This window comes from Lithobates pipiens, unplaced genomic scaffold (genome assembly GCF_037356315.1).
Source record: "Lithobates pipiens isolate NorthernLeopardFrog02 unplaced genomic scaffold, aLitPip1_a1.2 Scaffold_3, whole genome shotgun sequence".
Classification (NCBI taxonomy): Eukaryota; Metazoa; Chordata; class Amphibia; order Anura; family Ranidae; genus Lithobates; species Lithobates pipiens.
This window is the reverse complement of record NW_027507790.1, coordinates 32,876,845-32,901,567: the sequence shown is the minus strand read 5'-3', so window position 1 is coordinate 32,901,567 and position 24,723 is coordinate 32,876,845. Positions and strand designations below refer to the sequence as shown.

The following is a 24,723-nucleotide window of genomic DNA, read 5'->3' as shown; positions in this document are numbered from 1 at the left end:
TGCTCTTCTTGCTTGGTTACCTTGTGGGCGCACTCATGAGTCCAGCATTTGCTCCGCCCCCCGGCACCCACGTCATTGGATTTGATCAACAGCAGCAGGAACCAATAGCTGTGCTGCTATCAATTTATCCAATCGAGTCGAGAACAACACGCAGAGGAAGAGCACATCTCCGACATTTGAAATTCCAGGGCTCAGGTAAGTAAAACGGGGGGCTGGGGGGCCGGCCACTGCCAGGTGATTTTTATCCTTAATGCATAGGATGCATTAAGGTGAAAAAACACAAGGGTTTACAACCCCTTTAACCCCCCTGGCGGTATTCCCGAGTCTGGCTCGGGGTGGAAGTTTTATACCAAAAGCAGTAACCCCGAGCCAGACTCGGGACCGCATCGCTGGATCCAGGAGGAGGTTTACTTACCTTCTCCCTTGGATTCAGCGATGTACCCCCGCTGTACGAGCGGCTCGTCCTCCACTCGATTCATCACGGGGCCGATCTCCGTTCCCTGCGAGCGTTGCGACGTGCGGGGACGGAGATCGGCGCCAAATTCAAAAAGTGAAACACACAGTATACATACAGTATAATGTAATCTTACAGATTACATTGCTGTATGTAATAATTTCACATCCCCTTTGTCCCTAGTGTTCTGCCCAGTGTCCTGCATGCAGTTTTATAATATAAAAACTGTTCTTTATGCCTGGAAACTGGAGATTGTCCATAGCAACCAAAACTGTCACTTTACATCAAAAATGATTTTAGACCAGCTAGAAAACAGCGATAATAAATTGGAATCACTCGCAGAATTGAGGGATAGTGATTTGACGGAGATCCGTCATCAAACACTGAAAAGTAATGACAGTGACAATTCTGCAGCTCAGCAAATTTCAGTGTTTTTGATTTGATTACATTATTGAATAATTTTTATTATTGTTATATTATTATTTGGTATAATTATTTATAGTTATGTATTATATTATAATTTATGATTTCATTTTTCAAACTTTATCATACCTGGGATGTCTGCTAGACTCTGGTTTGGACAGATTTAAGTGAGTTATTCCTAAGAATTACAGGACTACAATATAAAACACCAAATTTTCATGCTAAATAATTGTACCACTTTCAGCACCTAAAACCAAAATAATCATACCGACAGGGAGGTTAATAGGAGTGAGGTGAGAGCACAATTCGCCTGGTGGTGGAAACCCTCGCTTTATATGAGAAGATCGTTGAGGAGCACAGCGTTGGATTAGTACACATTACAAAGACTTTGATTATATGTTTATTTTATTGCACTTTTCCATTTTTGTTTTATCAAGTCACAGATTCATTTAGTGTGATACATTGTATGCACAGTGGAGTGGATTGTATGAGAATAGCATTTATATACGCGCATATTTATATATGCGCGTGCCAAACAGGGTGTGAAAAAACACATCTGGTTCAAGGCCAAAATTTGGTCCTTGAGCTTCTTTAGGGCGACAAATAGTGATGGACGAACTTCGGACGGGACGTTTCACGAACGCGAACCGCAAACGCGGCCAAAAGTTTGCAAACCGCAAAGTTTGCGGCGGACCTCATTGACTTTAATGGCAGGCGAACCTTAAAATCCTCCAGGTCATATTTTCAGCCACAAAATACTTACTAGCTGTGCACACATAGTTCCACAACATGGAAACTGACATAACAAAAGTACTAAGTGAATCTGGAATCGGCAACGACAAGCATTCTTTTTTTATCTGTGAAATTTTGACAATTCAGGAGTGCATGAAGGCCATGGAGTAGAGGCAAGGTCAGGCCAGGCTATGAAGGGGATGCAGGAGATGATCAGTGCCACAGTGAGGGCAGCGCAGGCCTGTGCCAGTGTCCCAGTGTGCCAACCTGTGCTTGAGCCCCTCCCTCTGCCCGGCCCTTACCCCCACCTATGCAGGGCTCCACTGCGGTGGTCCGGAGGTGCCAGTCCAGTGCTGATCCTCAGCCATGGTGCTGGCACTGCCTGCTGATTGGCTTCTCAGTTGCTATCTCCCTCACTGTCTGAAACCAGCACTGCGATAGGGACTGAGCACTGACACCAGCACCGTGATAGAGAGCACTGACACCAGCACTGTGATCGAGAGCACTGACACCAGCACCGTGATAGAGAGCACTGACACCAGCACCGTGATAGAGAGCACTGACACTAGCACCATGATAGAAAGCACTGAGACCACACCAGCACCAAGATAGAGAGCACTGACACCACACCAGCACAGTGATAGATAGCACTGAAATCACCCCAGCACCGAGATAGAGAGCACTGACACCACATTAGCACCGAGATAGCTAGAGAGCACTGACACCACACCAGCACCATGATAGAGAGCACTGACTGACACCAGCACCGTGATAGAGAGCACTGACACCAGCACTGTAATAGAGAGCACTGACACCAGCACCGTAATAGAGAGCACTGAGACCACACCAGCACCGAGATAGATGGCACTGAGACCACACCAGCACCGAGATAGAGAGCACTGACACCACACCAGCACCGAGATAGAGAGCACTGACTGACACCAGCACTGTAATAGAGAGCACTGACACCAGCCCTGTGATAGAGAGCACTGAGACCACACCAGCACCGAGATAGAGGGCACTGAGACCACACCAGCACCGTAATAGAGAGTACTGACACCAGCACCTTGATAGAGAGCACTGAGACCACACCAGGACTGTGATAGAGAGCACTGAGACCACACCAGCACCGAGATAGAGGGCACTGAGACCACACCAGCACAGTGATAGAGAGCACTGAGACCACACCAGCACTAAGATAGAGAGCACTGACACCACACCAGCACCGTGATAGAAAGCACTGACTGACACCAGCACCGTGATAGAGAGCACTGAGACAACACCAGCACCGAGATAGAGAGCCCTGACACCACACCAGCACTGTGATAGAGAGCACTGACACCAGCACCGTGATAGAGAGCACTGAGACCACACCAATACAGAGATAGAGGGCACTGGGACCACACCAGCACCGAGATAGAGAGCACTGAGACCACACCAGCACTGAGATAGAGAGCACTGAGACCACACCAGCACTGAGATAGAGAGCACTGAGACCACACCAGCACCGAGATAGAAAGCACTGACACCACACCAGCACTGAGACCACACCAGCATCAAGATAGAGAGCACTGACACCACACCAGCACTGAGATAGAGAGCACTGAGACCACATCAGCACCGAGATAGAGAGCACTGACACCACACCAGCACTGAGATAGAGAGCACTAAGACCACACCAGCACCGATATAGAGAGCACTGAGACCACACCAGCACTGAGATTGAGAGCACTGAGACCACACCAGCACCGAGATAGAGAACACTGACACGACACCAGCACCGTGATATAGAGCACTGACACCAGCACTGAGATAGAGAGAGAGCACTGACACCAGCACCGAGATAGAGAACACTGACAGCAGCACTGATACCAGCAACTCGCTGAGGGACTCAAAAATATGAGACCGCTCAACCTCTTCAAACAGGAGGGTACGGGCATATGTGAGCCAAAGGTAGACAAAAGGTCTGTGTGCTCGAATAAATAAATTGTTTAGAGAGTTATGCATATACATGGTCTACTGGTCACATGTGTTGAATTCCTCCGAGATCCATGCCTCATTCATTTTTATAAATGTCAGGTAGTCAACACTGTCGTGAGCTAGGTGAGTGCGCTTATCGGTCACGATCCCCCTGCTGCGCTGAACGTCCTTTCGGACAGGACACTGGACGAGGGGCAAGCCAACAGTTCCATTGCAAATTGGGCAAGCTCTGGCCAGAGGTCAAGCCTGCCCACCCAGTAGTCCAGGGGTTCATCCCTCCTCAGAGTGTCCAAATCGGCTGTTAACCCGATGTAGTCGGACACCTGTCGGTCTAGGCATTCCCTGATGCTGGATCCGGATGACACCTGTCGATGGGTTGGCTGAAAGAATGACCTCATATTAGAAGTCACCAACACATCTTCAAACTGCCCTCTTCTTGCAGGCGCTGTTGGATTGGTACCCGCAACTCTTTGCCTGGGAGTGGGAATTTCTCCTCTGCCAGCACATACAAAAGCAGAATGCAGCAGTTGTCAAAGCAAGGTCTGTAAGTGCTACATTCTGACAGCCCTCTGTGATGGTGGTAACATTTCCGCCATTTTGTGTTTGTACCGGGGGTCTAAGTACGTTGCCACCCAGTACTGGTCCTTGACTTTTATGCTTTTTATATGGGGGTCCCTGTTAAAACACGGGAGCACGAAGGCCCCCATTTGCACTAAACTGGAAGCGGTGTGGTGGCCTGGATCCTGCTCATCATCCAGGATAATGTCGCCCTCCTCGTTCTCCTCTCCACATCCACGCACAACAACAGGGATCCCAGAAAGGTTTAAAGCATGCTCTTCTTGCTCCTCCTCATCCGCCCCGGCACCATCCTCCTCTGACTCCTCTTCAGACTCCTGTCATTGACTTGTCTCAGATAGAGTAGCCCCCACTGGGAATTCATCCAGCATTGCGAGTTCCTCAACTTCCTGCTCCTCCACGGCTTGATCAATGACACGACGCAATGCACACTCCATAAAGGCATAAGGTACGATGTCACTAATGGCGCCATGGCTGCAACTGACCAGTTTGGTGATCTCATCAAATGGCCGCAGAAGTCTGCATGTGTCACGCATGAGCAGCCATTGGCGCGGTGAAAAAAAAACAAGCTCCCCAGAACCTGTTCTGCCACAGAGTTCATACAGGTAGTCGTTAACTGCACGTTTCACGCACAACAACAGGGATCCCAGAAAGGTTTAAAGCATGCTCTTCTTGCTCCTCCTCATCCGCCCCGGCACCATCCTCCTCTGACTCCTCTTCAGACTCTTGTTGTTGACTTGTCTCAGATAGAGTAGCCCCCACTGGGAATTCATCCAGCATTGCGAGTTCCTCATCTTCCTGCTCCTCCACGGCTTGATCAATGACACGACGCAATGCACACTCCATAAAGGCATAAGGTACGATGACACTAATGGCGCCATGGCTGCAACTGACCAGTTTGGTGATCTCATCAAATGGCCGCAGAAGTCTGCATGTGTCACGCATGAGCAGCCATTGGCGCGGTGAAAAAAAAACAAGCTCCCCAGAACCTGTTCTGCCACAAAGTTCATACAGGTAGTCGTTAACTGCACGTTTCTGTTGGAGCAGCCTATCAAGCATATAGAAGGTTGAGTTCCATAGAAGGTGGAGTGGAGGACAATTGTGAGGAGAGAGGAGAAGGAGAAGAAGAAGACGAGGCTGGACGGTGAAAGCCTGGAGTGTGGCTTTGTGTGTTCCGTTGCTCCCACTGGGCTCGGTGATGGCAGCTCATGTGCCTTCTTAAGGCGGTCGTCCCTAGGTGAGTGTTGGGCTTACCGCGACTTATGCGTTGACTGCCAAGGGTGCAGATGGCAACACTATTGTCAGCAGCGGACATGTTAAAAAAAGCCCACACTGCGGAGCCATGTGCCGGTGCCATGGGAGCGCCAGATGTGACCGTACATGGTTGATGCCTTGCTCCTGATACATTAGCAGTCTGCTTTGTCCCTCCTGTGCAATCTAAGTTCTGCCTGCTTCTCCTCCCTATCTGCTGGTCCATATCTCCCTCTGAACTCCCTTCCTCTTCCTCTCTTGTGGGCACCCACGTGACATCACTAGACACGTCATCATTGACGTCACCTTCCCCATCGCTATAATTAGAGATCTCGGAGTAGGCAGCAACACCGGGGACCAACCTCCTCCTTGGGCTCCTCCTTGTTGCTACCTCCTCTCCCTGATCCAATGTGCATCGGCAATGTCTTGTGATGGATCGGAAAATAATTCCTGTGACTCAAGTGGAAGGTATATGGTGGTGTTGGTGATAGTGTCTTTGGGGGTGCACACAGCAGAGAGTGAAGAAGAGGGTGCAGATTGAGAGGATGAGGAGGGTGCAGAAGAGTAAGGCTGAATGAGCCACTCAACCAAGTCTGGTGCGTTCTTTGATGTAATCGCACGCACCTTCTGCAATTTGCCACTTTGGCTCAAGTCTGTTGCTCCTGCTCTACCCCTACCACCCCTACGGAAGGGCCTGCCTCTTCCTCTGCCTGTCATTTTTTAAATGACCCTGTGACAAAAGTCTCTAGAGAAGTGCAGTATGTGGAAATGCACTATACTATGCTTTCTATACGTGCAAGTATTTTATACGTATATAACACCACTATATACTCTACACCAAATAGTACACCTATACCAGTCCTTAAAAGGACCTTTGTGGACCTAATAGTAGCTAGCTAGCTAGTAGCTAGTGAATTGCAGACTGTCCCTGCTCAGAGCACAAAACTGTCCCTCAGTGCCTACACTGATATAAGGCAGCTGCAGAATCGGGCAGCAATCAGCTCAGCAGTCAAGTATAATATGCTGTCTATATTTGAAAGAAAGTATATTATACGTGTACAACCCTATATACTGTACACCTATAAAAGGACCTTTGTGGACCTAGTAGCTAGTGAATTGCAGACTGTCCCTGCTCAGAACACCAAACTGTCCCTCAGTCCCTACACTGATAAAAGACAGCTGCAGAATCGGGCAGCACTCAGCAGCACAGCAGTCAGCAGTGCACCATAATATACTTTGTATATTTGAAAGAAAGTATATTATACATGTACAACCCTATATACTGTACAGCTATACCAGTCCTTAAAAGGACTTTTGTGGACCTAATAGTAATAGCTAGTGATTAAACTGACTGTCCCTGCTCCACACAGTGTCCTGTCCCTACACTGACAAAAGACAGCTGCAGAATCGGTCAGCAGTGCACTCAGCAATCACCAGCACAGCAGTCAGCAGCAGTGCACCAGAACCCTATAGACTGTACACCTATACCAGTCCTTAAAAGGACTTTTATGGACCTAATAGCTAGCGATTTGTGTCACTACAGTCTGTCCCTGCTCCACACAGCAACCTCTCCCTACACTGACAAAAGACAGAATGTAAAATGGCCGCCAGATCAGGTCTATTTATAAGGTAGGGGGAATGTCCAATTGTCCATGTGCTGAAATGTTTCAATTGGTTGTCCTGTACCCCATGATGGATGTGTCATGGGTCAAAGTTCTTCACAATGTAAACAAATATGTCCGCGGCGAACAGCTCAGGTTTGGGCGAAACGCGATCAAGCAAAATTTGCCATGAACCGACCGCCTGGCAAACCGCAAGGCCATCTCTAATGACAAACAAATGAAAGGGTTGCCCTATGCGTGATACATGGAAAGGCATGTAAATCATGCAAAAATATTTCTGAGCAGGAACGCACATTCCCTCTGGTCCGATGCTGCATCCACCTAGGTAAGTATGAATATGGGATAAAAAAAATTCCCCATACTACTCTTTTAATAGTGCTAAGGTGGTCCTGTCACAAATTAACCACTTAAGCACCATTTTGCTGGCCAAAGACCAGAGCACTTTTTGCGATTCGGCACTGCGTCACTTTAACTGACAATTGCGCGGTCCTGCACGTGGCTCCAACAAAATTGACGTCTTTTTTTCCCACAAATAGAGCTTTCTTTTGGTGGTATTTGATCACCCCTGCGGTTTTTATTTTTTTTGCGCTATAAGCAAAAAAAGAGTTACAATTTTGAAAAAAACACATTATTTTTCACATTTTGCTATAATAAATATCCCCCCAAAATATATAAAAAAACATTTTTTTCCTCAGTTTAGGCCGATACGTATTCTTCTACATATTTTTGGTAAAAAAAATGGCAATAAGTGTTTATTGATTGGTTTGCGCAAAAGTTAAAGCTTTAACAAAATAGGGGATAGCGTTATGGCATTTTTATTAATAATTTTTTTTTACTAGTAATGGCGGCGATCAGCGATTTTTATCAGGACTGCGACATTATGGCGGACACATCGGACATTTTTGACACATTTTTGGGACCATTGTCATTTATACAGCAGTGCTATACAAATGCACTGATTCTTGTGTAAATGACACTGACAGTGAAGGGGTTAACCACTAGGTGGCAGTGTAGGGGTTAAGTATGTCCTGGGGAGTGATTCTAACTGTGGGAGGGCGTGGCTACGTGTGACACCTCACTGATCTCTGCTCCTGATCATAGGGAGCAGAGATCAGTGACACTGTCACTAGGCAGAAAGGGGAGATGCTTTTTTACATTAGCATCTCTCCGTTCTTCCTCGTGAGGCGATCGTGAGTATCCCCGCGGACATCTAGTCCACGGGACCTGCAAGCCGCCTCATGGAGGTCCCGGCCGGCACACACGCTATGGCACGGGGGTAAATTTAAAGGGACGTACGGATACGCCAATTTGCCCAGACGTGCCATTCTGCCGACGTACATCGGCGTGCGCAATTCGGGAACCGGTTAAATATTTATTTGTAAAGCAAAATTGCATGCACATATAATATATAACTATTTTTAAAAAAATCTAACGAAAAACATTTGATCAATATGATTTATCATTTTTCAGTAGTGCATTTAGTTTACATTACCTAAGTATAGGGAGGAATGTTTATCTTACATAAAATAATGCTGAAACCTCTATTTTTAATACTCCACAGGCCGAGGTTATTGGCAAGGGATATATTTAATATAAATTAAACTCTGGGCTGCTGTTTGGTTTACTTTATTAGATTTATTAGATTTCTAATTTGTTGTTATTTATAACAATGTACTACCAGTTTTGTGGATGTTCTACACAATGTACAGACCAGGATCAGCCAAATCACCTTACCTGATCTTTACCTGCATTCTTCAGTTCATAACTCTTGCATTTCCATGCACAGGAAAGCATGTCAGATTTTGTACAATTCTGTAAATAGAAAATTAAACTATAACTCTGGTCAAAATGTAAAATCATATATTAATTTCCACATTGTATTTCAATTATTTCTAGCTCACTTATATTTATGTACCAATCTTGAGCTCTGTACACTTACCTTGTCAAGCATCCCACACATTTGCTTTCTTGAATTCTGCGACATGTATTCACTAAGCCCTGTGAGTAGGCACTGCTGTGTCACACAATTCACAGAGCTTCTGAAGACGCCCGGTGGGAAGGGCGAAACGCGTCAAGCAGGGAATCAACACACAAGGCTTTGTGACGGCTGACAACACGCCAAGGAGGCGATTTTTACCTGTATGCCTTTCTTTGGTGTAAGTGCAATTCCTATGTGATTTTATCATTAAATCTTAGCAATATTATGTTATGTTTATCTCTCTCTTCATTGGAATACCATATATCCATACCACTAAAATGGAGATCTAATACTGGAGTAATAAGAAGGAGATATGCTAGCTATAGATGTGGAACAAAGACCTGGAGTCCTTTTAAAGTTTACTATTTTATTACATCTTTGCCACTGATTTAGGATAAAACTGTGCGCATGTTTAACCACTTCAATACAGGGCACTTAAACACCTTCCTGCCCAGACCAATTTTGAGCTTTCAGCGCTGTCGCACTTTGAATGACAATTGCGCGGTCATGCTACACTGTACCCAAATGAAATTTTTAGCATTTTTTTCCCACAAATAGAGCTTTCTTTTGGTGGTATTTGATCACCTCTACGGTTTTTATTTTTTGCGCTACAAATAAAAAAATACTGAAAATTTTGAAAAAAAAATGTTTTTTTTTGTTTCAGTTTCAAAACTTTGTAAATAAGTACGTTTTCTCCTTCACTGATGGGCACTGATGGGGCTACACTGATGGGCACTGATAAGGCGGCACTGATGGGCACCAATGTGGCACCAATGAAGTGGCACTGATGAGGTGGCATTGATGGACACTGATATGTGGCACTGATAGGCGGCACTGATGGGCGACACGGATGGGCGACACGGATGGACGACACGGATGGGCGACACGGACGGACACTGATAGGTGGCACAAATTGGCACTGATAGCTGGCACGGATTGGCATGGATGGGCGGCACAGATGGGCATGGATAGGTGGCACAGATGGGCATGGGTGATCACTGATAGGTGGCACAGGTGGGCACTGATAGGCGGCACAGGTGGGCACTCATAGGCGGCATTGGTGTTATACTATAGTGATGGATGGCAATCAGTGCCAAACAATAATGCATGCCAATCAGTGATGCCCATTGTGGGCACTGATTGGCATCCATTATGGGCACTGATTGGCATCCATTGTGCTGACTGGCATCCCTGGTGGTCTAGGGAGGATTACCTTTTCCCTGGTGGTCTGGTGGCGTCCCTGGTGGTCCAGTGTGGGCATCCTCGGGGGGGCTGTGCTGATAATCGATCAGCACAGACCCCCCCTGTCAGAGGAGCAGCCGATCGGCTCTCCTCTACTCGCGTCTGACAGACGCGAGTGAGGGAAAGCCAATCACCGGCTCTTCCCATTTACACTGTGATCAGCCGTGATTGGACACGGCTGATCACGTGGTAAAGAGTCTCCGTCGGAGACTCTTTACCGAGATCGTAGTTGCCAGGTGTCAGACTGACACCCTGCAACAACGATCGCCGCGATGCGCGCCCCCGGGGGCGCACAGCGGCTCATAATCCTGATCACGTCATATGACGTCCGGTCAGGATTATGAAACCACTTTACAGCCGTCAATTGCCTATAGGGCGGGCGGCAAGTGGTTAAAGATTACTTGAGTCGAGACCCAGGAGGGGAGCACAGAGTGACACCCTCAAAAGCAGAAGTGAACATGTTTTTGGGCACCATTTGCACCAATGAACTTACCTTTGATTGCACTTTATGTATATGCACTGCACTTTAATTCATCTGCAATTATTCATTTATTTTTCTGTATATTTTGGAGCAGCGCTGAGTATACATTTTTTGTACAATTCACAGAGCCTGCCTTCTGAATTGCAGTTGCGGAGAGGAGGAATTTCAGGAGGCGTAGTCAGTACAGGAATCGCTGCTTGGAGGCAGCAAGGTACCATGGTATGTGTAGTCCTTAGAACTTGAAAGTAAACAGCAGAGGAAAAGCTGCAAAGCATGGAGGAAATCCCGGAAGAGATGGCCAGCAGACAGGCAAAACCCACAAAATAGATTTTATCCAGTAAGCTTATATGAATTGTCAATAATAACTCTTTGTATTTCTGTTACAATATGATGTCCCTTTTGTCTGCGATATAGTGATTTGAGAAACCTTGCTTGTGAGTTAGGAAAGGTATTCCAAAACACATCCTCTCTAAACTCCTGTCCTTCAAATATAGAAAACCTGATTAAAAAGAAAAGTCAGTTCTTAGTAGTTTGTTGCCACTATCTATCCTAATCTGCCTTGAAAGTAATAATATACACAGCACATGTCCCAAATGCTCAGTAACCTTGCAAGGTTATGCCTGGGTTCTGGTTACAGTGAACTACAGAAAAAGAGTAAACCAAAGTTGGCCATACATGGATCAAAATTCTGCTGAACCGAACAAATTTCAATCCACATTTGGCTGTTCCCATTCATAAGAACATCCCGTTCACAGACCATATGGTTGGGATCCTCCCCAGATGCCTAGACCGGCACCTGACACAGCCTCTTGGTGATCTTCTGAGAGCCTCAGCCAGCCCCTCCAGCCCCCTCCACATCCCAGCACTGGCAAAATGTGTTAGAGTGAGAAATCTGGGTGGAGCGTCTGTGTTTGTGCATGTGCTAAACAATAAGGATGATTTTACACTTTGGACGTGGTGTGTGGCTCCAAGACTTTGCTAAATGGTGTATTGGGGAAACAAATCCTGAAAGCAGGTGAGTACCTGCTAGCTGGAATTCAGGATTGCAGATTGTAGGTTCTGCTCTTTTGTTAGTCCAATAAGATTTAAAAACGACAGTATATGCGACATTAATTTGTAATTGTCGTGAAGGGAAGTGCTGCATCTAAATAACAGTTTTGAACAGAAGAATAAAATGAGGCAAGATTTGAATTATTAAAGGCTTAAAAAGTTTCTGGGATCTTCTGGTACAATGCCCAGAATTCAAAAAGACTGACTTTCCATTCCTACATTAAAGGATATGAACCTGGTGCCAAAGATGTACAAAAGAAGGGAAAAAAGGGCATAGCAGATCTACTTTCCATTGCAGTCAATTTTAAGTTTAAGACCTCCATGTCAGCAGCCATCTCCAGAGGGAAAATGTGGCGCCAGTGAGATAATTTTGGTGGTCTGTGTTGAGATGCGTAAGACATAGGGAGGGCTGATATTTCACAGAACAGATTACAAATGGCTTAGACACTTTGGAATATACATGCCAATCCTCTACAGTTGATCAACAATGCTTATACTTCAGTTGTAAACAATAAAACTATTAAAGATGAGAAAGAGGTGCACGAGCATACCTGTACCTTCAGATCATGGGGTCCCATAGCAAACTTTTGATGGGGCATCTTGATGACCTCTTTCTGTGGCACATTGCAGTGGCAACTGTGATTATATTGTTATTGATTAAGGCTAGCCAACAGGAGAGCTGTCAGGATGGTCAGTACTATATTAAGGACCCATGTTTTGGATAGAGGTTGTCAGCAGGCCCAGACTGGGACAAAAAATAGGCCTGGACATTTTGGATCGAACAGCCCATGACATGTTAACCAGACCCTTCCCCGCTCTCTACCCTGATGGATCCCCTGGTAGAGGGGAAGGGGAACCCGAAAGACGTGTGGGGGATGGGAGCGAGGGGGGACCAGCAAAGAGCATGGGGGGGTGGAGAGCACAAGGAGGAACTTGGAAAACATGGGGTAGGGCAAGAGCACAGGGAAGAGACACAGAACACAGGAAGGAAGATGAGAGCACAGGGGGGAAGCAGAGAGCATGGGGGGACATGGAGAGCACAGGGGGAAAACAGAGAGCATGGGGGATGTGAAGAGCACAGGGGGGCAGCGGAGAGCATGGGGGGAGGCAGAGAGCACAGGGAGGAAGCGGAGAGCATGGAAGGATGTGGAGAGCACAGGGGGGCAGCGGAGAGCATGGTGGGATGCGGAGAGCACAGAGGGGCAGCGGAGAGCATGGGGAGATAAGGAGAGCACAGGGGGCAGAGGAGAGCATGGGGGGAGGTGGAGAGCACAGGAGGGTGGCACAGAGGATGGGGGGGTGGAGAGCACTGGGGAGCTGGAGAGCATGGGGGGAGGTGGAGAGCACAAGGGGGCAAAGAGTAAGGGTGGGGTGGAGAGCATAGGGGGGGCAGCAAAAGAAGGATAGGAGGCGCAGTGGTGGCAGCTGCACTTAGAAGAATCATTCTCTCCATCTCACTCCTGCAGTCTTGGAATGCCTGCCTCTACTCTCACTCTTGCAGGCATTCAGAGACTGCAGGAGGAAGATGGAAAGAATGATTCTTCTATATGCAGATGCCCCCACTGCTCCTCCTATCCAGGTTACGGGGGGGGGGCGCAATCACCTTCTCTCTCATACGGCTTCAAGGTGTCTGAAGCAGATGTCTGCTCTAGCTCCTCCCCCCTTCGTAGTCACACCCCGGCACCAACGGCTGACCTATACAGGCAGCTGGCTTAACCTTGCAGAACTATAAACCTTAGCTTTTTATAAGGTTTACTTGAGGGGAAACATTAATACCGCGTACACACGATTGGATTTGTTGGATATTGGATGTGAGCTTGTTGGCGGTAAGTCCGACCGTGTGTATGCTCCATCGGACATTTGTTGTCGGACTTTCCGACAACAAATGTTGGCTAGCATGTTCTCAAATTTTCCGCCAACAAATGTGTGTTGTCGGACTTTCCGATTGTGTGTACACAAGTCCGTCGCACAAAAGTCCAAAGTACAAACACACATGCTCGGAATCAAGGATGAGCCTGAAGCTCTCGGTCTTGTAAAACTAGCGTTCGTAATGGAGATATCACATGACTATTGAACTTCCTTTTTTTTGGCTCACCGTATATCTTGTACGCCACTACGTTCGTAATTGTTGGCCAACATTTGTGTGACCGTGTGTATGCAAGACAAGTTGGAGCCAACACCCTTCAAACAAACATCCTTTAGATTTAGATTTCTTCATTTCTCACAGCCTAAGGAAGCCTGCATTAGGCATACAAGGTTCATGTCAGATTGGCTGGACAGTAGTGGGAGGTCTGAGGGCAATAAATCTATACTGACAGCTAAACAAAATATCCAAAGAGAGGGAAAGTTATGACTAGGGATCTTGATGACACCTCCTGTGATGTCATAGTTTTACTTTTCTCCCCCCACTCATAGCTCTGCTTAGGCATTGCTTTAAAGGTGTTATTTCCATAAGGAAATGCATGTATTTGGGTACATCAGATTTAACTTCTGAAAATTTGAATATATTCTGTGAACAGAAGTGTTTCAGCACCAGAAGTTTTAGCACACATTTGGCACCAGTAACTATTAAACATACACTTAAGAAGATCTATCATTAAAGTGTTACTAAAGCCTATGACCCTGCATTCACTATATCCGGTCTCCCACAGTACACAGGACATGGAAATGCAATTATTTTAGTAAATATAAACTGATAAATACCTTTTCTCATTAGTAGCATATAGCAGTCTTATGACTTCTATCAGTGTCTGGTTAAAGCTCGATGGAGGAGTTTTCATTTTACTCTGACTGTCCTATGAGGCTGCAGGACAACTAACCCTCTGTCTGGACAGTGCTGATTGGCCCTGTGTAGATCACATGCACTCTCCCAGAAAAAAAAAATCCTCTCTAGCAATACACACCAAACTGAGCATATGCAGAGTACCCTAAGACTGTTCTATCAGCAAATAGAAGTGAAAGAAGGGGAGGTTAAGAGAAGACAGGATCAAACAGCTTTTCTACACAATGCAGAGGATAAACCCCTTAAGTTCCACAGTAATGCCTCGTACACACGATCAAACAATCCAGTGGAAAAGTCCGGCGGACTCAAGTCCGCCGGACAATCCCGCCGCGTGTGGGCTCTGGCGGACTTTTTTACCCAAAAGTCCGGCGGACTAAGAAAGTATTTTTGCACTCCAATCTGTCCGCCGGACTCGCATTTCGGCGGACAATCCGGCCGTGTGTGTGCCAGTCCGCCGTACTTTTGAAATGAATGGACTTTTCCCGCCCGGAGAAAAGTCCGCTCATTTTGAGTGCGTCTCCAGGTAGCCGGGGCCAGCGAAGGAGGCGTCGCTGGCCCCATCACCTGGTATGGACCTAAAGGGGAATCCCTACGCCAAAAAATCGGCGTGGGGGTCCCCCCAGGTCCATATTAGACCCTTATCTGAGCACGCCAGGAAAGGGGGTGGGGACGAGCGAGCACCCCCCCCTTCCTGAACCGTACCAGGCCGCGTGCCCTCAACATGGGGGGTGGCTTGGGGAAGGGGGGCCACGCGGCCCCCCCACCCCAAAGCACCTTGTCCCCATGTTGATGAGGACAAGGGCCTCTTCCCGACAACCCTGGCCGTTGGTTGTCAGGGTCTGCGGGCGGGGGGCTTATCGGAATCCGGGAGCCCCCTTTAATAAGGGGGCTCCCGGATACCAGCCCCCCACCCTATGTGAATGAGTATGGGGTACAATGTACCCCTACCCATTCACCTGTGAAAAAAACAAAAAAAAAAAAAACACAACACACAAAGTTTAAAATAGTTTATTACACAGCTCCGGGGGTCTTCTTCCGTCTTCGGGGGTCTTCTCGCCAGACTCCTCCGCTATCTTCTGCTCTTTTGCTAGCTCTTTCACTAGCAGAGGAGCCCGGCTTTCTTCTTCGCAGCTGACGCCCTCTTCTTCCGACTTCATCCTCTGGGACTGTGACATCATAATGGGCCGGGACATCATCCGGTGATGTCCCTATATAAGTCGCTGCACGCCACGTCCCTGTCATTGTGACCGGAGAGAGCGACGAGGCAACATCTCCAGAAGAGAAGAACAGAAGGCCAGAAGACAGCGGCGACAGAAGACCGCTTGTAAAAGAGCTAGAAGAAGGCGCGGTGGCCCGGCAAGAAGAACCGAAGAGGGGGACAAGACCCCCGAAGTCGGAAGAAGAGGGCGGCGGTGGCGAAGAAGAAAGCCGGGCTCCTCCTCTAGTGAAAGAGCTAGCAAAAGAGCAGAAGACAAGGTGCTTTGGGGTGGGGGGGGCCACGCGGCCCCCCTTCCCCAAGGCACCCCCCATGTTGAGGGCACGCGGCCTGGTACAGTTCAGGAGGGGGGGCGCTCACTCGTCCCCACCCCCTTTCCTGGCCGGCCCGGTAGCGTGCTCGGATAAGGGTCTGATATGGACCTGGGGGGACCCCCACGCCGATTTTTTGGCGTATGGATTCCCCTTTAAGTCCATACCAGGTGACGGGGCCACCGACGCATCCTTCTCTGGCCCCTGCTACCTGGAGACGCACTCAAAATGAGCGGACTTTCCTCCGCGTGTGTGGGCGAGTCCATTCATTTCAAAAGTATGGCAGATAGTCCGCCGCATTAGTCCGCTGAAAAAGTGCCGTGTGTGGGCAAGTAGCTCTTTCGGAAAGTCCGGTGTACAGTCCGGCGGAAAGTCTGCAAGACTAAGTCCGCCGGATAGTCTGCTACGTGTGTACGTGGCATAAGTATAACAAGCATGCTTTGTTGCATATACAGACTGATTTTACTGTTGTGGGTTTTGTTGTGTTCTCCCGGCTTTGATTATTGCCAGTGGCTAAATAAAATAAAAGGTCTGCAGTCACCAGTGATACACCTCCATCCCTATATACATATACAAAAAAAGGAGGGAGCTGCACTGGAACTTTAAATGAGGTGGTAACAGTTAACCACTGAGTAGCAAAAGTAATAACAGTATAAATGTTTATTAAAATTAATGTACATACATGGATGATATAGCATATTTGTTCAGCCAATGGATTTACATATAATGAAGAGAATAAATAAAGTTGATATAAACATTATACAATGCAGTATATACAAAATATACAAATGCACGCATCAAAAAACCCAATGCGCGTGATCATTGCTCGCTCATCAGGGGTGGATGCAGATGAGATGTATCTAGATAGACAAAAAGATGTGTCACAGTGGTAAATGTAAGAACAATGGCAGTATGGGCCAGAGCAAAAACGGCCCAATACTTACCAATGTACGAAACCGGAGTTTCCATCGCTGAACCCCCAAATAGATGGCAGCAGTCAGAGTATGGCACGAGAGCTGAGGGGGAGAAGATGGACACCCCCCAGGGGGATGACAGGCAGCAGACATGACATAGGTGAAGGTGAATGGTCCTAATTGTCTCAGTATGTAACTTGATAGATTAAAAATCAGTTGTAAACATAGATGTATATGTCTCAATGATTTGCCAAATTTAGTAAGATGAAAATCAAGTTGTATAGTATAATAATATTTTTGTATGAGAGCATGTACTGTATACTCTAACATAAGTATATAGGTCAAGCGTTACTAAATAAGCAGAGTAGACAAAAGTTGTACAAGTATTTGTATAGAAACATATGTGAACTGACCTGATCCAATAATAGAGCAGACATAGAGGCCATGGATAAGAACGTAGATCCTGAAATAATGTGTTTATCTGGGAGATCAACCCCTATAGTAAGAAAAGAATTGTGTGAAAAACAGTGTCTTAAATGAAATGAAAATGTGCAGGGAATCCAGATGAAGGAACAGGGGCTAACTGTGACCACCTCATTTAAAGTCCCAGGGCGACTCTCTCCTTTTTTTGTATATTGCTAATGGCTATAGCTGCTGGCAATAATCGCATGAAAAATCTGACAGGATGGTTGTACCCAAGCTAATCGATCGATCAACTTGGGTACAATCAGCCTACCCATACATGATTATAGCTGTCTATGGCTGGCTTTAGTTTCTAAGCAGCATGGTCAGACAGATGTCTTCCTTGTCTGTCAATGCCACTAGAAAGGAGATGGATGTGTGATTGACAGCTCTGGTTTCAGGGGCCAATCTGGAGAACAGTGCTGCCATTACCAAAAAAAGGAAAAAGAAATATCACAGCCTTCTATGCTGTGTGTCTAGCAGTGGCTGATTATACACATATACAGCTTGGCCAATGGATGACACATTGCTGCAGTGTTGAGCAATTTTTCCATTTTATGAATGAGCGATCAGCACAGCCAAGCTGTATTATACATGTCCCAACATTGCTAAGTGAAGCTTACACAATGCTGCGGAGCTGTGTCACCCTTTGGCCAGGCTATGTATGTGTAAAGGCACCTGCCGATAGACACACAAAGCTGCAGTGCTAATCACTATCATGGCTAAATCTTCAGTGCTGCTTGTTCATTCATAATAGTTAAAGATCACTGAGAGTTCCAGCTGTGTTTAATGTATCTGTTACTGCATGTACACCTATAGGGCATTGACAGATACTATACACAAACCCGAAGCTCTAAATGATCTTTTACTATTATGTATTATGAATCAAGCAGTGCTGAGTGTTCATTCATAATAGTGGCAGATAACTTAGCTTAGAGGGTTCGAGCTATGTTCTGATATTACCTCCGCACAGCGGGAACACCCATAGTGTGGTCTTCAACATGGGAGCTACAGCCAGCATTAGGATGTGTGTTTAGGGGACAATAGGGACACCAATTCGAACAGGAACAAGTGTTATTTACACTTTGTCCCCTGGGGAGTTAGACTCTGGCTTTACTTTGCAGAACTACAAACCTTCGCTTTTTTATCTGGTTTTAGTTGAGGAGCCACAAAATGATTTATTAATTTCTCACAGCCTCAGAAAGCCTGTATTAAGTATATAGGGTTTGAGAGTGGCTTTGTCCTCTGGGAAATAAAAAAAAAGAAGAAGAAAAGAATAAAGATAGTTTTATTTTAATTGAAATTTGTTTAACAGTTTATGACCAAGTGTGTGGACACCTCCAAATTATTGCCTTCAGGTGTTTCCAGAGAATAATACTGTAATTGCAACAGTATACAAATAAATTTTAGAAGATGGTGTAGCTCCAACCTTGTGGCAACATTTGTTTCAGCATGACTGTGCACAAAGCCAGGACCACAAAGACATGGTTCATGGGTTCGATATGGAAGAATTTGTGTGGCTCTTTTGATGTAATCACCCCATAATCTTGTGGAAAACCATACCTGAAGAGCAGGGGTTGATAAAGCTGTAAAGGGGTAGCAACTCTATATTAATTTCCAGGGTTTTGCGCTTGGATTTCCACCAGCTTATACATAGGTATGATAATCAACAAAACATTTGGCCATATGGTGTTTTAGTGCTTTGGGCTCTAATCACACCTGAAAAAAGTAATGGTCTTTCCGTTCCCTCCTAACCCACCCTAAATCTCCACCCTAAATCTCAACCTAACCCATTAACTTAAAGTGGCTGCAAACTTTAGACATAAAAAAATAAACAAAGCACATCCCACTATAGCGTGTAATACCCTGAATTCAAGCAGTGTGGCTCCTCTTTGGTCTCTACTGTCTCTGCTGTCTGCATAAGTCACTTCTGACAGTTTTTGTAAGCCAGCATAGAAGGGGTGAATCCCTTCCCTCCAATCAGCTGTCAAATATTAGGGAACTGTTCTCTTTCTGCTCTCCAATGTTTGTGATGTCATATTCACGTCCCTGCTAGAACTGAGAAAAATCCTTTGATCTGTGAACTACAGAAGAAATGGCTGTAGAAAAACACGTGCAAACACGTACAACTTATGTAAGAGGATGTGTATTATCACTGTGTAGCACCTGAGGCTAGTCATTTCACTGGGTATATGTAAAGCTTTACAACCACTTCAACTCTTAAAGGGGTTGTAAACCCTTGTGGTGCAGCACCCCCCCCCAGAGCCCCCCCTCTTACTTACCTGAACCCAGTCTTTCCAGCGGCGGGAACGAGCACACCAGTTCCAGCCAGTGTCTTGGGTCCTCATTGGATAGATTGATAGCAGCAGGAGCCATTGGCTCTCACTGCTGTCAATCAAATGCAATGACGCATGAGTCGGCGGCGGAGCTGGGTCCTGCTGTCTGTGTCAATGGATGCAGCAGCAGGACACAGGAGCGTGCCCACACGAGTGCCCCTAGGGAAAGCGCTTTTCCGTTGGGGCACTTGAGAAGAGGAGGAGCCAGGAGTGCCATAGAGGGACCCCAGAAGAGGAGGATCAGGGCCAAACCTTTGCACAGAGGAGGTAAGTACAACATGTTTGTTTTTTGTTTTTTTATAAAAACTAGACTTTACAACCTCTTTAATCTCAACCTAACCTCTAACTTAAACCCTAGATCTCTAGTGAGAAGTAAATTCTCATGAGAATGCATCCAATTTCTCACAATGAAAAATGCTATCATTCCAAACATGTCACATGCCAAAACACATTTATATAAACAGAGATTTAATGGCTATTAACAATGCACTGTATTATTCCTACCGAAAGCATCCAAACCCATATTAAATGACACAGTATTTCCAGATCATGATGCCCCCTAATGTTTGGAATGATAAATAGCAGCGGTCATGTCCTTTCCTAATATAGCCTACAGGAACCCTTTTCAGTCCGCCAGCCTGTGCTTCCACTGATGTTGCTTTCTATAGCTCCCAGCAAGTGCTCAGTATTTGGCTTTCTATTATGACATCAAAGCTGAACTATAGTCATACAAGTAAACACAAAATTGAAATACTTATATATAAACTGTTTCATCTGCAAAGATATTTGTCAATTTGTACAGTTACTCCTGTAGTTCACACAACCCTGCCACGTTAAATAGACAGAGGGTGACCCAGCCCTATTGTTCAGATCGTACAAGTTTCACCTGCATGAAGCCAACCAGATGTTATTGTATTTTGTATTTTCATGAAAATGTTAACAGTTCTGGTTGCTAGCAACATTTTTTTAGTGCTATTATTCATTAGTCGCTTGGCTAATTTTACCGGGCAGCATACAGAGCATTGAAAATCTGTAAACTGTAGTCACTCATAGCAAGCAATAAAGAATTTATTTCACTGATGGTAACTGTACATTCCACGTCATCATTATTTACAGAAGATAATGTTCTATTAGCTTATTAATCAAGGTGAAGTTGTATTCGCTTTAGACCTGGTATAAAGATCTATGTCTGCACCTCTTTCTTCCCTTCTGAAGTCCACTGTTATGCCGTGTACACACGACCGGACTTTCCGTCGCAATGAACTCTGACGGACTTTTTTCGATGGAGTTCCAACTGAGTTTCGCTGAAACGGACTTGCCTACACACGATTACACCAAAGTCCGATTGTTTAACTCGATGACGTACAACGGGACTAGAAAAAGGAAGTTCAATAGTCAGTAGAGAATAGCTGCCCTTGCGCCGTTGTTGGTCCATTGGACCAGCATACAGACGAGCAGTTTTCTCGATAGGAACTGGGTCCGGCGGAAAGATTTGAAACATGTTCTATTTCTAAAGTCTCTCAGATTTTTCTACAGAAAATGTCCGATGAAGCCCACAAACGATCGAATTTTCCAACGGATTCGTTCTGTCGAAACTTTGCTGTTGAAACGTTCCGGTCGTGTGTACATGGCATTAGATGTGGAGACACACACTGCTCATTGCAGTAGTAGTAAAGCAGAGGACTAGTTGTCAGGCTATGTGCAGGTGTGAATGTTCATACTTGAGCATAGTGCCACTTGAAGCTTGTAGCTCAAAAAAGTACATGGGCTTCTTTCGAGCTACAAGCTTTAAGCTTCAGGCATTTTTGGCCCCAATAGGCTTTAATGGGAGCACCTGAAAATGCACGAACTTGGGCAAAAATGTCCTAATCATGTGTTTTTATTCTCTAGTAACTAGCTTCCCATTGGCTAAAAAGAATTTAAGAAAAAAAAAACACTCCCGCCTCAGATTCCCGCAAAAAATTAGCAAAAACACATGTACAAATGTTTTTAAAAAAACTGTCTTTAAAATGACCAAATATGCTCAGTTCAAGTGTGAATACATTCTATACATTCTCGCCCTCATAGGTAAAATGAAAACTTCATGTAAAAGACACCAGCAAGACAGACGCCTCACCCTTTAATCATTTCCAAGTATGTCTCTTTGTTTTTTTGTTTTTTTTTCTTTGCACATGACTGACTTCCATTAGTGGGTGAAAACTAGAATACATGTGAGCCAACAATGTCTCTAAAGCCTCGTACACACAATTGGATTTTCCGCAGACAAAACATTGGACTTTTGTCCGAAGGCGTGTGCCTGGATTTTGTCTTGCATACAAACGGTACACAATTGTCCGCCAACAAACACAAATGTAGTGAAGTACTAGATGTACTGCGAGCCGAAAAAGAGGAAGCTATGTTGGAGATAACATGTTATTTATTATTGACCTTGGAGTTATTGCTTTGACCCAAGTCCAGTCTAGGAACAGAAGGAGGAGGATTTCTTGGACCAAAAATTGGTTGCTTTATTAATTGTGATCAATTATGTCATATGCCTTTACTGCGGAAACTCCAGGAGAATAATCCAGATGTTTTTCTGAATTATCTCCGGATGATGGACCCCTTCTTTCTCCAACTCTTGGCATTGTTGACCCCCTATATTAAGAAGCAGGATGCAGGCATGAGGCTTTTATTTTATTTTTGGGTTGAATAATGATTTGATTTGTTATATTTTCTATATTTTTGGAGGCATAGAATGCATTTTTTGGTTAAATTCTATTGGTATATAGCATGTATAATTGTATTATTATTATTATTCAGGATTTATATAGCGCCGACAGTTTACACAGCGCTTTACAACATTAGGGCAGACATTATAATACAATACAATTCAAGACATGGGGAATCAGAGGGTCCTACTTGTTAGAGCTTACAATCTAGGAGGGAGGGTCAAGTTATACAAAAGGGTAATAGCTGTGGGGGATGAGCTCATGGAGAAAATAGTGCAGTTGTTAGATGGAGGAAGGATAGACTTCTCTGAAGAGGAACGTTTTCAGGGATCGCCTAAAAGTGGATAAATTTGGAGACATTCTGACAGATTGGGGTAGTGAATTCCAGAGGATGGGCAAGGATCGGGAGCTAGAGAGCAGGAGGTCTTGGGAGGAATGAAGTGGGCGATTAGGTTGGTATTTTGAGACTAGGCTAGTGATGTAGCTGGGGGCAGAGTTGTGGATGGCTTTGTAAGTAAGTGTTAGTATTTTGAATTGAATTTGTTGGGCAAGTGGCAGCCAATGGAGGGATTGGCAGAGAGGGGTAGCAGACACTGTGTAGTTTGTAAGGTGGATGAGTCTGGCAGCAGCATTCATGATGGACTGAAGGGGGGGGTAGTCTATTTAAAGGTAAGCCAATGAGGAGGGAGTTGCAGTAGTCAAGGCAAGAGATAACCAGGGAGTGAATCAGGAGCTTTGTGGTTTCATTGGTTAGAAATGGATGTTTCGGAGGTTGTGGCGGCAAGCTTTGGAAAGTGAATGGATGTGGGGCCGAAAGGAGAGTTCAGAGTCCAGGATAACACCTATCACCCTGACATGTGGGGATGGGTGGATGGCTGTGCCATTGCTCTTGAAAGAGAAGTCAGGGGAAGAGGCACGTGGGGGGGGGGGGGGGGGGGGGGGAATATTATAAGGTCAGTTTTGGACAAGTTGAGTTTGAGGAAGTGTTGTGACATCCATATAGATATGTCTGTTAGTAATTTAGTGATGCATGAGGAGACTGATGGAGTGAGTTGAGGGGTGGAGAGATAGATTTGTGTGTTGTCAGTGTAGAAATTATATTGAAAGCTGTGAGTGGCTATCAACTGACCCAGGGAAGAGGTGTGGATTGAAAATAAATTAGGTCCAAGAACAGAACCTTGGGGGACTCCACCAGAGAAGGGAAGAGGAGTGGAGGAAGTGGAATTGTAAGTGACACTGAAGGTGCGTTGGGATAGGTAGGATGAGAGCCACTGAAGAGCACAGTCATGGAGACCAAGGGAGTAAAGTTTTTTGAGGAGGAGGAGGTGGTCAACCATGTCAAAGGCAGCCAAAAGGTCCAGAAGTAGGAGTACTGAATAATGTCCGTTGGTTTTTGCAGTTAGTAGGTAATTTGTGAGTTTTAAAAGAGCAGCTTCTGTGGAGTGTTGATTGCGAAATCCAGATTGAAGGGGATCAAGGTTATTTTTTAATGAGGTAGTTACTCAGTTGGTTGTAAACCAGGCATTCAAGGAGTTTAGAGGAAAAGGGGAGCAAGGAGATAGGGCATAGGTTGTTAAGATTGGTAGAGTCCAGGGATGGCTTTTTAAGTATGGGGGTGACCAGTGCATATTTTAGAGCATAGGGGAAAATGCCAGAGGTGAGGGAGAGATTGAAGATGTGAGTTAGAGAGTGTAGGATAGAGTCAGATGGCGACCGTAGTGTTTGAGAGGGAATAGGATCCAGGGGGCAGGTGGTTAGGTGGGCGTTAGAAAGGAGTTTAGCAACTTTGTCTGTAGTAGCAGTTTTGAATAAGGGGGGTGTTAAGAGTACCTGCTGTAATGGGGTCTTAACGAGGGGAGATACCTGTAGAGTGGAGATTTCATCACAGATTGTATCAGTCTTGTTTTTGAAGTGATTAGCAATCTCCTGGGCAGTGAGTGAGTCAGTGGGTGGAGGCGGCGGAGGACGAAGTAGAGAGGTGAAGGTAGAGAAAAGTTTACGGGGGACTGGTGTTAATAAGAGTTGTAAAATAGGTCTGCTTGGCAGTGTGAAGGAAAGAGTAGTATTTTTGGAGGGCAGGTTTGTATTGGTTGAAGTCTTTGAGAGACTTGGTCTTGTGCCACAGACGCTCAAGAGTGTGACTATGTTTTTTGGGAATTCTAGTGTCATCTGTTTGCCAGGGTTATAGGGGTCGAGGCCTGATTC

General features: G+C 45.6%; 1 long non-coding RNA gene across 3 annotated transcripts in view; it reads left to right on the top strand.

The window, feature by feature from the left end:
- LOC143940249 (uncharacterized) overlaps positions 1 to 24,723 on the top strand; it is a 114,916-nt gene that overhangs the window by 53,257 nt on the left and 36,936 nt on the right. For 2 of the 3 annotated variants that reach the window (XR_013263838.1, XR_013263839.1), the window contains exons 2-3: positions 10,866 to 11,076; positions 21,878 to 21,943. This is a non-coding gene — a long non-coding RNA (uncharacterized LOC143940249). The remainder of the gene's footprint in view (positions 1 to 10,865; positions 11,077 to 21,877; positions 21,944 to 24,723) is intronic. The other variant, XR_013263840.1, reaches the window with a different exon arrangement.